The following is a 14567-nucleotide window of genomic DNA, read 5'->3' on the forward strand; positions in this document are numbered from 1 at the left end:
ACTGACTGTGGCCAGGCCGGGCTCTAAGCAGCTGGAAGTGAGCGCTACATCAAAAGTTCACTGCGCATGTCAGAGGAAGTCACTCATCCTGTGAGCACAGACTCAAAATTAAAATAGGAACAGCCGTGGATGGGAAGAATATCAATGAACCCTGGACAGAAACAGCACTCTCTCCTTTTCTTCAAGCCATAAGGGTGTTCAAAATTAATCTAACCTCCGTATCTGACCAGGTATTATCAATATTTATGAACAGAAATGGACATAAAGAGACTAACAGTCATGAGGAAAGGTAAAAGCTATAGAAATTAACTGGAAAGTTTTAGGATTACACTTCAAATGCTAGAGAAGTAAGATGACATAGAAATTTAATTTACTAATGAAGTTTTATAGTTCACAATAAACTATTTAAACAAACAAAAAGAATGAAGGAAGCTCCAAAAAGTGTAAATAAGTGTAAATAAATGCTTCTTTAAGAAAAGAAGAAATATTGATCCATGAAGACATAGCCAGAAAATTTCTGCTCCCATCAACACTTATAACTCCCATTCTAAAATGTTATTGGTGTTACTTTTCTCAAATAAAAAAAAAATAAGGCTGTCCCACTGACTCAAGGTTGGAAGAGGACCTGGTCCATTTGCCTTCTAGGCTCATCCCCTCAGTTAAAAGTAACCAAGACGTCAGGGTGGAACGATGTCCACAGTCAGTAGAGGGGCCTGAGCTCCACCATCCACAGGGGACCAGCCACGAGTCATTCAGCTGTGGCACCTGAGAAAAACAGGGTCCTGCCACCCAGTGGGATTACTGTTCTCTTTAGTAAGTGCTTGGAACTGTTTCCAGGAAACATAACAATTACCCAGCCCAAGCCCTCACCCCCGAAAGGAGAAGCAGGGTGTGTGGATTGTGCAGCAGAAGTTAAGCGGCTGCCTTCACAGTGAGCTCCTCCCTCTCCAGCAAGGGTTCTCTAGCCCCAGCCGTCCCTGGGCTGCCTCCTGACTCATGTGTCTCTCTGGCACTCCCTGCTTTTCCATCATTTCCTGTCTTGAAGACGGAGAAAGAGGTGACTTGTAGAAGAATGAAAACACCATTTTCTTTACTAGACAGTCAAAGCTTCATCTTAAAACAAAAACATCCTTAAAATTTGTCCATCACAGTTACCTACCTGTGCTGCTTGCAGGCAGCCTTCCTCTCTGCCGTCTCCCTCTGCAAGGCTTGGGCACAGAGCTGTGGGGAGAAAAATACATGCATGTCCTGACTTGGCCCAAAAGCAAGGAGGGGAAAAAAAAAACAAAACTTACCCAGTTGTTGAGGACCTTTCTTGCAGCAGAAGGGGTGATCTGGAAAAGCCAACACCTGAGAAAGTGTGTGTTGAGAGAGTCTAGGGGCTGTGGCATCATCTTCGTGAGCGCTTAAGGATCCTGCAACTGCGGGGAGGAAGGCTCCTTACCTCTCATCTGTAGGAGTTCTCTACCCACCGCCGCAGCTCTTGTCTGTCTTGAATCGTTTTCCTATGGTTTAGAATCACTTTCATCAGACAAAGCATCATCTTCAGTATGATTTTAAATAATCTGCCATGTTCCTGATGTCCTCACAACTGACCCCTTACACAATCTATCTGTACCTAGAAAATGTATTTCACATGGTTATAAAAGTACAGTGTGATCAAAACTGTTGCTGTAATGCTTCCTCCTCTTTTACTTAATGCCTGCTGGGTTGTGAGTTGACAATTTCCTTACCCATTTTCAGTATGTCCCTAATTCATCCTTCATTGGGCATCTTTTGTCATGAAGCTCCATTCTCCTGGAATTAATATCCTTGCCATATTTCACAGGGCAGACACAGCTGAACTTATAAACAGGCACAGTCCTTTTGAAGGATGCGTTGATCCTACAACAACACGCTTTCCTAAGGATGATGACAACTCACACCACCCCTAGAACGGCTGGTATGAACCGAGTTTCCACACAGTCTGGCCGGCATTGCAGTCAGGAGATATTTAGCTACTTCACATGTTTTGATCACTGATAAATCTTAAGGTACTTTGTGTTCTTTTGTGTGAATTCTCTCTCTCTGGATCTCTTCTGACCATTTGTTTCCATTTCTGTGTTAACTGGGTCTAAACATTGTACAAAGATTTAAAACAAAACACCCCAGCGGGGCTTTCCCAAGAGGCTGGTGTGGGTTTCTGAACTCACTCGCAGATGGGTATTTTTTCTAGAGCTAATTTCCTGACAGCCGCCTCTCCCTTTCTGCTCACTCACGTTCTTTCATTCTCAGTTTCCTTAGTTGAGAAGGGAGAGAGATGCATGCACATGATCCGCTGGCCTGTGTGGGATTCCTTCTTCCCTTCCGGCATCTGAAGGCCGTGATTCAAAGGTCCCCTGACAACCTTCCCATAAATGAACCAAGTGATTGTCACAACTGGAGGGAGAATTAACATCTTCCATGGAGGGACAAAGAAAAAGCACACTCTGGCCTGCTGGTAAGTCACCTGTTGTTTCCAGCTCATCTTCATCGCTCTGTATTCCTACTCTTTAGTAAATATGAACTATTAAAAGCTTCTATGAGATGCGCTATGTGTGCTTCTAGGGTCAGTCTTGTGCCTGGCGTAGCGAAAGCTCATTTTAGTTCAGTGTGGAAAACCAGACCTAACCAACTCATCACAACTGGACGGAGCAGGGGATCGCTTCTCGTCTGACTCCTCCCATAGGGAGACCTGATTCTCCATCAGAAGCTGATGCCAGAACCCAGACAATCAGCCTCAGAGAGATCCTTCCAGGACATGCTGTCATTAGCCCTGCGGTTCACTGCTGCACATGTCCATGATTCAGGACTGGAACTCTTCTCATGGACTTTAAAGATCCTGGTTGAGAGAAAAGGCCAATCTGAGTGCTGGGTGCATCTACTGAATTGGAAATGATCGAATGGCTCTTTAGTCAGGGTGTCCTGAAAATAGGTGACAACTGCAAACCATCCTCTGGTGTCGAGTGACTTTAACAAGGTTTGGTTCACAGAGAGTGAGGGCAGAAAAAGGAAATGGCTGAAAAGGTAGATTTGCTGTGTTGCCCTCACACTACTTGATTCATGGTCTGATTCTAAAAATCTCACTCGATACTTGATTTCATATAAAGGAGTGTAAAATGCCAAGAACTCTAGGAAACGGGGGCAAAAACATTTCAAAGAGAAAGTTCATGCACCTGTTTCTGAGCACCCAGGGCACCCTTCAGCACATGCTATCTGGAGAGGCCTGAAGCAAGGATGTGTTGTAAGGTACAGAGGATGCAATGGGAGCAGGATCCCGTCCCCACCCTAAAGGGGCTCACAGTTTAATGCAAATGAGAAGCCAGTGAGGACATCACTACTCCTGCTGTGCACTTGGGAACTGGAAACACAATACCTGAGTCTGGAGGGAAGCTAAGGAAGCATTCTATTCCGGAGTAGACATGAGTGCATGTGAAGCTTCTGATCTCCCATGAGAACAACGGGGACGTGGAGCAGAATCTAAAACCCATGACTGAAAGCATCAAATTGCTAACATGGCAGTAAAGAGACATGAGGCCAAGATGGAGAAGAAGGAAACCTAGGACGAAGGTCAACCTCACATTTGGGGCTCATTTCCCTGAGTTTCATCACTGAATTCCAGAAGGGACTAACTGAGATGCAAAGAAGCAGAGCAGCTTTTGCACCATGTGGAGGATTGGATGGAAAACAAGCAGACTGAGGCTCTGTCAGTGAAGGGGATCCCTACTGAAGTCCACTGGTTTTGGATGGGACCCAGAAGAGTCTCAAACCAGGAATAGAGGTGGACAGGAAATACGCTGACCTTTGCAGGGACTGAACCTGCACTGATAACCTCAATTGCTGCCGGTATAGAGGCTGTGTCGGTGTGCTAGGACCCCTGGCCACCCCCAGAAGTAGACGGCCATCTTTTCTGCAGCAAGATAACATGCTAGTAGGCCTCAATTCATTGCTAAATATTTTTTAACCAGTGACTGACATTCAGCAAAAAAGACTAGTCATGTGGCAGGAAAAATGCAATGTCATATGACCAAAAGCCAAAAGGCTGTGAAAATGAATCCAGAGGTGACGCAAGCATTGAATTTAACAATGCCAGTACCTGGACCTCCTCCTCCCCCTAAAACATTATAATCAAGATTGTAGGAAGGGAAAGGAAATATGCAGATTAATCAAGCAGGAAGGACAAACTCAATTTTGCACCCAATGAATTTGCCACAAATATTGTGGAAAATATTCTCAAGGCCATTGCAGTTGTCTACTTTGGTTGGCACATGGTTCATACAACAGTATTTGTGTCGGTGAACATCTTACTCTTCCTCGGCCTTTCTTTGCCCAGAGATTTCACAATGACTGTTGACCTTCATCATCTTTTGGATATCAGCTACCACTTTAGCTTCCGTAGATCTCCATGACATAGAGAAACCTTTTAGGCCCATTTTAATTCCTGGAAATGATAAAATCCTTTTATTGTGTGCATACAAGTGGACCTGAGCTCTTGGTTAGCGTGTAGAGAGGAGAAGGGGAGAAACCTGAGGGCCGGAAGCTGTTCTTTCACTTAACAGGGCAAACTCATTTCCACACTATGGGGACTCTGACAGATAGCATACCTTCCTGGCTGTGGCTGTTGGACCTCCAGGCTTTCCCCTGTCAATCCGTGGATCTGTTATTTATATTTCATGACTTTAAGACAGACTTGAGAAAAGACATCCAGGAAACAATAATTGAACACGGATGTGTGAATATACTTCACACAACTGAACTGTACATTTCAACAAGGTTAAGATGACAATTATCATGTAATACATATTTTACCACAGGTTAAATCACAGTTTGAAAAGATCAGTTCTCTTAGTTCTAGAATTTGTAACTCTTCACCCCCTGCTCCTTCCTGATCTTCTGCGGAGCATCTTTTTTCTGTCCCTGCTTTACTCAGAGTCCACTTTCCCGTCCCTGACACCAGCTTCACTGAGGTGGGTTGGAACCTAACGCAAAACATTCTCAGTAATGCCTCAATTCCCACAAAGAATTCCATATAGACGGCGTATGAGTTGAATCTTCTAAGACATGAAATATTTGTTCTCTTCTTGGCTAATATGCAATGCAAATCCTGTTGCAGATGTGCATCATATACCTCTGAAATTCCTGATGTATTCAATGAAATAACATCTTTAAAGTTCTTTATAGAATGTTTTTTCTGATTTCTTCATATAGGATAGAAAAAAAAGAACATGTACTAGGAGTTCGATAGAAGCAAAGAGTGATCTACAAAGATGAAAGAGCAGCAACCGCGTGTGCCCCACAGCTACTGCTAGATTTTATGGGGAAAGCAGCTGGCCCAGTTTGGAGCTAGGAGAAATGTCAAACACATGAAGAAATGAGAAGCAAAGAAACACCGTGAGGCATGAACATTTCATGGCACCCACGATGTCCCTGCTTGTGAGATAATGAGACAGAGGAGTAGATAACCAGGAGAAAGATGAGAAGGTGCAAAGTGGTTCAAGTCAAACAGCTCAACTGAACTTTTCTTAATGGAATATTTAAAAAGTGGGACATTATAAAACTTCCCCCAGTTCATATCAAAAATTCTCTCTTCAGGACTAAGTTGGGTAGAGACTGTTCAATGTGCCTAGTTATCTTCATAACTCATATATTTTCTGTTTTCTACATATCTTGAAGGGCAGTGCCAAATGATGTGTAATTATCTGGATTGTAAAAATAAAACATACTTCCTCTTGCCTTGAGGATAAAAAAGCATTGTGGTATTAGCACTTTTTTCTTGGATCATTGTTCAGAAGATGCTTAAGCTCCTAGACACCCACGCTTTTACTGTCATGAACAGCAAGAGAAAACGTAGAGCTCGATTTACTCAATGGACAAAAATGCTCAAAAGCCAAATTATGGCACAATTTAGCAGCCACATTCTTACCCAGTACAGACTTTTGACATACTGATCCCTCTCCAGTGGCAACCGGGAACATGGACTTTGAATGATGCCATTCGAAATGACCACTCATTACCCTGCCCAGACACACTTTTCATTGATTCTTCAGAGGGCAGTTCCAAGAGATTCTCTGGGGCTTTCTCTGCATCATGAGAGGCAGTGCAGTTCTGCCCTTCACCTTCCTGCAGTTTGTCGCCTCTTCCTCACGATCTCAGAGGAACTTTGTCTCAGGCCAACTGTTTGTTCCTTGGGCTCTTTCATTTCCCCTAAAAATCATTTGCAGCCCTGCCTACATCTCCATCTCCCTTTTCTCCGAGAAGAGGGTGCTCTTTAAGCATCAATCATCTGGCCCTTCTTGCCGTCTCATTTTTTGGCTGGCTCCATGTTTATGCCTGTTAATGAGGTTCCATGTTTTCCTTCTCCTGTTAAGCTGTCAGTTGTTAGTACTCTGCTGCAGTGAACCGTTAGAGAGGAGAGTGGAAGCTTTCCTTTCACCCACACAGTAGAACTATAAAGCAGAAAAGTTTAGAAAGAATTTCCTATTTAAGTTCTGAAACTTTATACTCCAGCTTTTGATAAAGAGCAGAGGGGTTAAAAAAAGTATTTTTGACCAAAAGCTCTGTTTGACATTCTATTAAACAAGCACAAACCTATTTAATTTTTTAATTAAATAGGTTTAATTAAAATTTTTTTAAATCTGCCATAATTTAAATGGCAGATTTTTCATAATTCTTATGCTGATAAATCATTTTCCTGATTTTTTGGATAAAACCCAATATTCGTAATGAAGTCCAGAACCACAAATTGTTTTAAATAATTTCTTATTTATGATTACAAGCCCACCTCTAGGGGAAGTTAGTGTACTCACACCGAGGCTAGTTTTCCAGAAGAAAATGGCAAGTGTAGAAATTCCCAGGGACACAACAATAATAATAAGCATCCAAGGAATTCCAAAAAAGTCAGGCCCAGGAAGAAAATGCCCAGGCAGAAAATTGATGGCATGGAATAATAATAGTTGACATCATGAGAAGGCTCAATGACATTTATAATATTTCAGTTACAAAGAATCATCCTTAGAAACCCTCAACCTCCTCCAAGAGTTACCACACCCCTCAGATACCCCCAGGCAATTCCACTGCTTCAGGAAAGATTGGAAGTTACCAGTCTCATATTCCTTGCATGGCTGGTAGGTATTTAGGCATGCAAATGTGGAGTGCCTTTTTTCTTGGTCTGAAGCAGGGATGTCCAATCTTTTGGCTTCCCTGGGCTATATTAAAAGAAGGAGGATTGTCTTGTGCCACACATAAAATACATTTAGCAATTGCTGATGAGCTAAAAACAAAAATCACAAAAAAAATCTCAGAATGTTTTAAGAAAGCTTACTAATTTGTGTTGGGCTGCATTGAAAGCTCATGAATGGATTGAATGCACTCTGTCACCCATGGGTTGGACAAGCTAGGTATAAAGTACCTTTTCTTTAAAGTCATTTACTTATTTTTAAAACTGAAATACAACGTTGAATGTATTTATCATGTATCACATGACAAAAGAATCTCTCTGGATCCCACTTCTCTTTTGAATTACATGAATCTTTGCAATTTAAAGAACATAAGTAAAAAAAAATACAATTAAGAGATGACTTCATTCAGAAATAAGTTGCAAATTTTAGTGCTTAAAAATAACCAAGGTGGAGGGTGGGTACGGTGGCTCATGCCTGTAATCTAAGCACTTGGGGAGGCTGAGGTGGGTGGATCACCTGAGATCAACAGTTTGTGACCAGCCTGGCCAACATGGAGAAAACCCATCTCTATTAAAACATTCAAAAATTATCTGGGTATGGTGGCAGGTGCCTGTAATCTCAGCTAATTGGGAAGCTGAGGCAGAAGAATCGCCTGAACCCAGGAAGCACAGGTTGCAGTGAGCCAAGACCATACCACTGCACTCCAGCCTGGGCAACAAGGGGAAACTCCATCTCAAAACAATAAATAAATAAATATTTTGAAATTTGTGTTACATTATTTGTAATATATCAAAAAATGTGTTCACACTGTATGATGGAAGAATGAGAAAAATATAAGAAAAAAGTCTTAAAGTTATAGATGAAAATACGACATGAAGACATGCTTATATCTACACAAAACTGAGAGTGGACAGCTGCTATAATAATTATACCTAAGTTATATTCCAACAAAAATAATCACAGATGGTTGTTTAGCCCAAGTTTCTAAAAACATTAACTTTTGAAAATCAGTGTTCACTTCGCTGCTGACACAGTGCACGTCATGTCAGATTTTCAAAGCTAAAAAGAATTTGCATAACAAAGTCTTTTTGGAATTATGATTAAAACCGTGAGAATTGAATTTAGTTAAAAACACAACACAGGCCAGGCGCGGTGGCTCATGCCTGTAATCCTAGCACTTTGGGAGGCTGAGGCGGGCAGATCACCAGGTCAAGTGATCGAGACCATCCTGGCCAACATGGTGAAATCCCGTCTCTACTAAAAATACAAAAATTAGCTGGGCATGATGGTGTGTGCCTGTATTCCCAGCTACTAGGGAGGCTGAGGCAGGAGAATCACTTGAACCTGGGAGGCGGAAGTTGCAGTGAGTGGAGATCGCACCACTACACTCCAGCCTGGCGGCGACAGAGCAAAACTCCGTCTAAAAAAAGAAAAAAGAAACACCAAATAACCAATCACAAAAGTTCACCTTCATATTTTAGAGCATTGCACCTAAAGCAATCAGTAGCAACCTTGGAAATCTACATGGAAAGCAATATAAACGTTCTGGAATGTATGGCTACCACCACAAAAGGCACACATACTATTTCACAAGCACTAGAGAGTGGGGGAGAAAATAAATTCAAAATGTAATTCAGACCAATCCACACACCAAGACTCAGTTTTGTGCAAATAAAACCTCTCTGGAAAGCAGCCTTTGACTTCTGTAGCACTTTTGTCTCCAGCCTCACAGTGGAGGTGAGTACAGCCTGGGCTCCTGGGAGGGATGCACTGTCCCTGAGGAGCCCCCGTCCGAATTGGAGTAGGAGCTCTGCGCACAGTGGTTAAAGATGTGGATCAAATGCACAAGAAGGATAAAGGCCATCTTGTCATTGACCAGGAATTCATCCCCTCTTGGGCACTCTTGTCACACCTGACAACTATCTGGTTGCAGGTTATCAGTAGTGGGCTCCTACCTAGATTAGGTCCAATGGGGCCAGTAAGAGCTTAGGTTCTGACAGTCCATGGCCATGAGCAAGGGTGAAAGTAGAAAATGCAATGAGGAAAATGTATCCAGGCCTTCAAAGGTGAGGTAGCGAAAGAGAGTTTAACTGATCTAAGGAAATGCAGCCAGGTAAATGGGAAAAAATCCAACCAAGATTCTCAACACATTTTCTCCTTCATAGCCTCAAAAGAAACAATAGATTCTTTGATTGGAGGCATTCATATGGGGTGATTCTGCCTCGATGCAGTGGTTGCTACCCATCACTAGACTTCCAAATCCCTCGCTAAGAATCTGGTGCATGCCAGTCAGAACAAGTATTCTCGTCTCCGTAAAGCGCCCTCTCCTGAGTGTAGTGGAGAGGTTTTATAATGCGAGGGTGAAAACTTTCAAAGTAGAAACCTGTCATTTCTTTATATTTGGACAATCATAAGCACTTTAAGATCCTTTCTGGTTTGGGTAAATCAAAGGTCTGCACAAGACACATTTTACAAAACAAAGGACAATACAGTCCTCATTCACATCCTGGTCTTGTCACTCCTAGTGACTCCTGCATTGCAAACATCCCAGCAGGGTGCAGCCCTTTATTCTCTCATCTGGGGGGCTTCTTGGGCTCCCATACTCTGATTGGACACAGACTCCCTGGAGGCAGCTCCCAAGAGCAGAAGACACGGATGACTCAGAAGTTCCTAAAAAGTCATCAAACCAGATGACATAAAACTCAGATTACATTTCACTTTTGTTTTGTTTTGTTTGAGACAAAGGTCTCACTGTCACCCAGGCTGGAGTGCAGTAGGGCGGTCTTGGCCCACTGCAATCTCCACCTCCTGGGCCCAAGCGATCCTCCCATCTCAGCCTCTCCACTAGCTGGGACTACAGGCAGCGCCACCAGGTCCGCCGAATTTTTTTTTTTTTTTTTAATTTCTGGTAGAGACGGAGTTTCTCTATGATGCCCAGGTTGGTTCCAGACTCCCAGACTCAAGTGATCTGCCCCTCTCGGCCCCCCTCAAAATGTTGGGATTACATGAGTGAGCTGTGTAATTTCACGTCTTGTGACACAGTCCAATGAAAAGGAAGAAATCCCGCGGGACCAGCGTCTACTCACATGGCTGGATTGGTGGTTGGGAAACCCCAGCAGGAGAAGCCAAAAGAGCAGTCACCTCACTCTCAGGGCGCCCTGAGGCGGCCAGGACAGAGGTGGGGCGGCTTAGGGTTGCGGGAGGGAAGGGGAAAGGGATGGGGCGGGATCGAAGTTCGGGAGTGGAGGGGAGGGGAGGGGAGGGAAGGGAAGGAGGAGGAGGAGAAAGGTGTCTGGGAAAGAATCCGGTTCAAACTAAATCCTCAAGCGTTGGTGGGAGGCTCAGCTACAGGTCAGGGGGAAAGTCGATCAGCGGAGCAGCAGGAGGCGCGGGGCAGAAGAGCAGGAGGCTCAGGAGCAGCTGGAGGGAGACCAGGGCTCTGGTTTCCGCCATCCCTTCTCCTGTGGGGCTTTATATTCCCTCTCCACCAATCCCCTGCCTTGGTACGTGGTGCCTCACAGTGGACATTTCAGGTGTCGGCGTGTTCTTCCAACGCCCCCTTCCCCACCTGAGCCCCACAACCGGCATCCCAAGGACAGGTCCTCTCTGGAACCTCTGCAGACCTTCTGATTTCTGGTCTTCCCCAATCCAGCTTCCTGTCCCTGCTTCTGGGCCGCTCCTTCCTTCTTGAGCTCTCAGAGTTCCTCATGGTCAATCCTGGCTGCAAAAGATGATAAATGAATGATGGCAGGAAGGCAGGAAGAACCTCATAGACAAGCAGCGTGGGAGGCTCCGCAGCCCCCTCTCAGCAATGCATGTACTAAGCAAGAAAAACCAGTAGGATGTAGAAGGTCCCAATAGTAAGCCATTTCCATCACATCCAGGTAGCCATCCATCCATCATCCTTGTATGTTGGGAATAAGTGTTGGAGATACATTCACTTTAAGCACACACGGTACATTTACAAAATTTAACCCTACTTATTTTGTTGATCAAGCAAATCTCAACCTATTTCAGAGAAATCAAATCACATAGCATGTTTCTGATCGTACAACCGGGCTAGAAGTCAATGATAAAAAGCTAACCACAAATTCTCACATGCTTGGAAATTCAAAGTGCCCTTATAAGTAAGATACGAATATAAGAAATAATCCAAAATGAAACAAGACTGCCTTTGCCCTCAATGATAAGATGATAATATGGCAATAAAATGTCTCCATCTGGCCTGGGAATTCTACTTTGTGGCACAAGGTTGTGTGGTCTTAAATCATCCCTAATCCACCTAGACATTTTAACATCTGAAATGGGGTAATGATGTCACTTATCTATGCCATCTTACTGCCTGTGAGCGTGGACTTTAAATTTTGAACCCTAATGAGGGGAAGAAAACCAAGCTGACTCTCATGATTGACCTCCCGGGGATGTCAATCAGCTTCATCAGCTTCTGTCATCAGCTTCTCCCCTGGGGGATTTGGCCATAATACCCAGAGGGCTTGGCAGCACCAGGAGTGATGGGTGGGGAGTGTCAAGCAGGTGGGCAGGACCCAGGGGCCTGGTGACCAGGAGAGACACCCCAACTGGCCATCAGCTTTCCTGGCCTTGTCCTCAAATGTCCCAAAGGCCTTCTTCTGCCTGATCACACAGAGTGCGACCAAACTCACTCAGTCCTCTGGCAGCCTAAAACCACTGCTCTAAATTCCCTTCACCATTTATGATGACATGAAGTTATTGTAAACAGGAAATATTCTAACACTGTTGTAAATGGAAAGCCAATGCCTTTACCATAAAGAAAAAGAAACCCTAAGAAACAAGCAAAACAAAACAAAAACAGGGACAACAAAACAATGGAATTAAATTCTATTTGTGTGCTGTCATCTGCATAAAGAGCCCCGGATTTGAGTTGTCTCGGTTGTAAAAGGAAAGACCAAGTAAGGGAAGTTGAAGTCAGATTAGCCCAAAAGTGAAGGGGAGACCCGTAATGCCCATGAAGTGTTGCGGGGTCACCTTGATTATAGCCCAAGCAGAGAGAGGGAAGGGAAGGGAAGGAGAAGCGAACGGTTTGGGGCCTCCGACAAGAAGTCACTCATGTAGCCCAGGAAACACCTCCTCAAAGCCAGAGTCAAACTCCCTTGTAGGTGGGCCCGTTTTGGTCCCTTGGAGGCTTGACCAGGAGCCCTTGGCAGGATGAGGCACCTTGGTTGTGAGACCAGCTTTGCTGGTGACCAGCTGTGCAACCCTGGGCTGGATTCCTTCTGTACAACTGGAGAGCTAATGGCTGTGTGCAAAGACTGTCAGAAGACAGCAGGAAGTGGTTGAGCAGCTGTGTACCTGAGCATTGTAACCTCCCAGGGGCATCTTTCTTCCCAGAACTGGCACCCTTGGAGGTCCTTGGCCACTAAAGGCAGTGATGATGATAACCACAGCCCCTCTTGTCACCACTGTGCTAAGCACAGCACTTCGCAGGTGTCATCTCCTGAGATCCTGAAGTACCATCACTGTCCCCTTGCACAGATGGGGATCTAGGTTCAGAGTGGTTGGGGGGGGGGGCTTGTATCCAGGCAGAGAAACAGATCTGGGGGAACTTGATTCTTGGAGGGAACATTAAGAGAAGGGGAAACTGGGGCTGGAGACTCCCCAGGAAAATGGAGCCACAGAGATGCTTTGCCCAGGACCCAGCGTTGCCCTGGTCAGCCCTGCTCAGATGAGGCCCAACCAGGTGGCTGTGTTCCCAGCCCAGTGCCTCCACCTGTGAGTGAGCGTCAGTCATTGCGGTGATGATGGCGATATAGAATGTTCCTCATAGCATTATTGTGAGGCAGAGAGCACCAGCCCACTCAGGTACAGGGCATGGTCCTGGGGGCGCATCTGTCTTTCTCTCTTGACCTCTAGATCTACTAAGCACTATGCAACACCCCACTCTAAGCATACCCAGACAGGGTCCCTGGCCCAACCTTGTGCCCCTGTTCCCAGAGTCACCCAACCCTGGCCTCACTCTGGCATCTCAGGGCCCAGGCACAGCCCTTCTGTAGGCCCTGGAAGGGGCACATACCCAGCCCTGGGTTTGAAACCTGGAAAATACCTTCTTCCAAGAGAGCTCAGAAGGGCCAGGTCATGCCTGGGTCTGTTCTCTCCACTGGCCCCAGGAGTGCCCTCCGGAGTGCCACCTCTGGTTGTACTGTGGGCTGGAGTCTGGGAGTGTGTGCATGTTTGGGTGTGTAAATCTGCATGTAAGCGTCTGTGCGTCTGAGTGCCTGTGTCTGTGATTATGTCTCTGTGTCGCTGTCTCTGGATGGCTCTGTGTTTTTCTCTATCTTTGTGTGCATTTGGGTGTCCTTTCTTCCTGAACGAGTGTGTGTTGGCTGTGCAAATCTATGTTTGTGTTTCTGATTGTGTAATGTGTGTGTCTCTGGCATGCGTGCCCCCTGTGGGAGTGCCGGTGTATGTCTGGCTTCTCTATCTTTGTATATGTGTTGAGGTGTGTGCATGTGAATTTGCTTCTCCTTTGGGTGTCCCTGATTGTGTATTTGTGTGTTTATGTTTCTTGTAGTGTCTGTGTTCTATGTCTGATTCTCTGCCTGTAGGTCTGTGCCAGTTCGTGTGTGTCTGCATGTGTGGGTGTGCACGTGAGTGTCCATTGTGTGTAGAGTCAGCCCTGTGGGGCTGTGTCTCATGGTTCTGTGTGTGTATCTGTGTCCTCCTGGTGTGTGTGTGTGTACCTGTCCGTGAGCCATACACCTAAGTGCCCAGGTGAAGCTGGGGCGGTTCTGTGCCTCTGTGCCTCTGTGCTTGTGGTATCTGTTTATTTCCCTGTGAGTTCCTGGGTTTGTGCACCTCGGAAGTTGGCAGTCACAGAGAGGCCTCTGCAATGCTGACCTCCAGAGGTGGGTGAGAAGTGGACAGTATGTGCTTCTCTCATCCCCAGGCTGGGCCTTTTCTGCCCCCTGCTTTTCTGAGCCTCTGGTGGCCCCCTGGTGGTCCCCCTTAGGTCCCAAGGAGGGATGGCATGAAAGAGTCAGGTCACAGGACTGTGACCAGGGGTGTGAGAAGGACTCTGGGTGCCCGGAAAGGGTTATGTTGAAAGAAGGAAGATTGTCTGTGGTGGGTGGATTCTGGGTTGGAAGGAACCTGGGCCTTGGGAGGGTGAATGAGTGGGGTCCTCTAGGAAGGGCTCAGGGACAGAGCTCCTGGGTCACTGGGAAGTTCTGATGTGTAGGTGCCTACAGGGGATAGCTAGGGGCAGGGCTCCTAGGCCCCGGGCAGGACTAGAAGAGTGCTGGGTGCCCAGAGGCTGGGGCCCTCACTCACACATGCCAGGTTTAGGTTGGGGCACATGTGCACATGGGCATTATTGGGGGACACGAAGGACCATTG

General features: G+C 45.5%; 1 long non-coding RNA gene across 1 annotated transcript; it reads right to left on the reverse strand.

Annotated features, from left to right (window-relative positions):
- Positions 1 to 487: 487 nt before the first annotated feature.
- LOC139356073 (uncharacterized) lies at positions 488 to 2057 on the reverse strand. Its single transcript, XR_011607450.1, has 3 exons — positions 1734 to 2057; positions 1296 to 1505; positions 488 to 1221 (listed from the first exon to the last, which is right to left on the reverse strand). It is a non-coding gene; the product is annotated as an uncharacterized lncRNA (long non-coding RNA).
- Between the last annotated feature and the right edge of the window lie 12510 nt (positions 2058 to 14567).

The sequence above is a fragment of the Macaca nemestrina genome, chromosome 9, assembly GCF_043159975.1.
Source record: "Macaca nemestrina isolate mMacNem1 chromosome 9, mMacNem.hap1, whole genome shotgun sequence".
In the NCBI taxonomy this organism is placed as follows: Eukaryota; Metazoa; Chordata; class Mammalia; order Primates; family Cercopithecidae; genus Macaca; species Macaca nemestrina.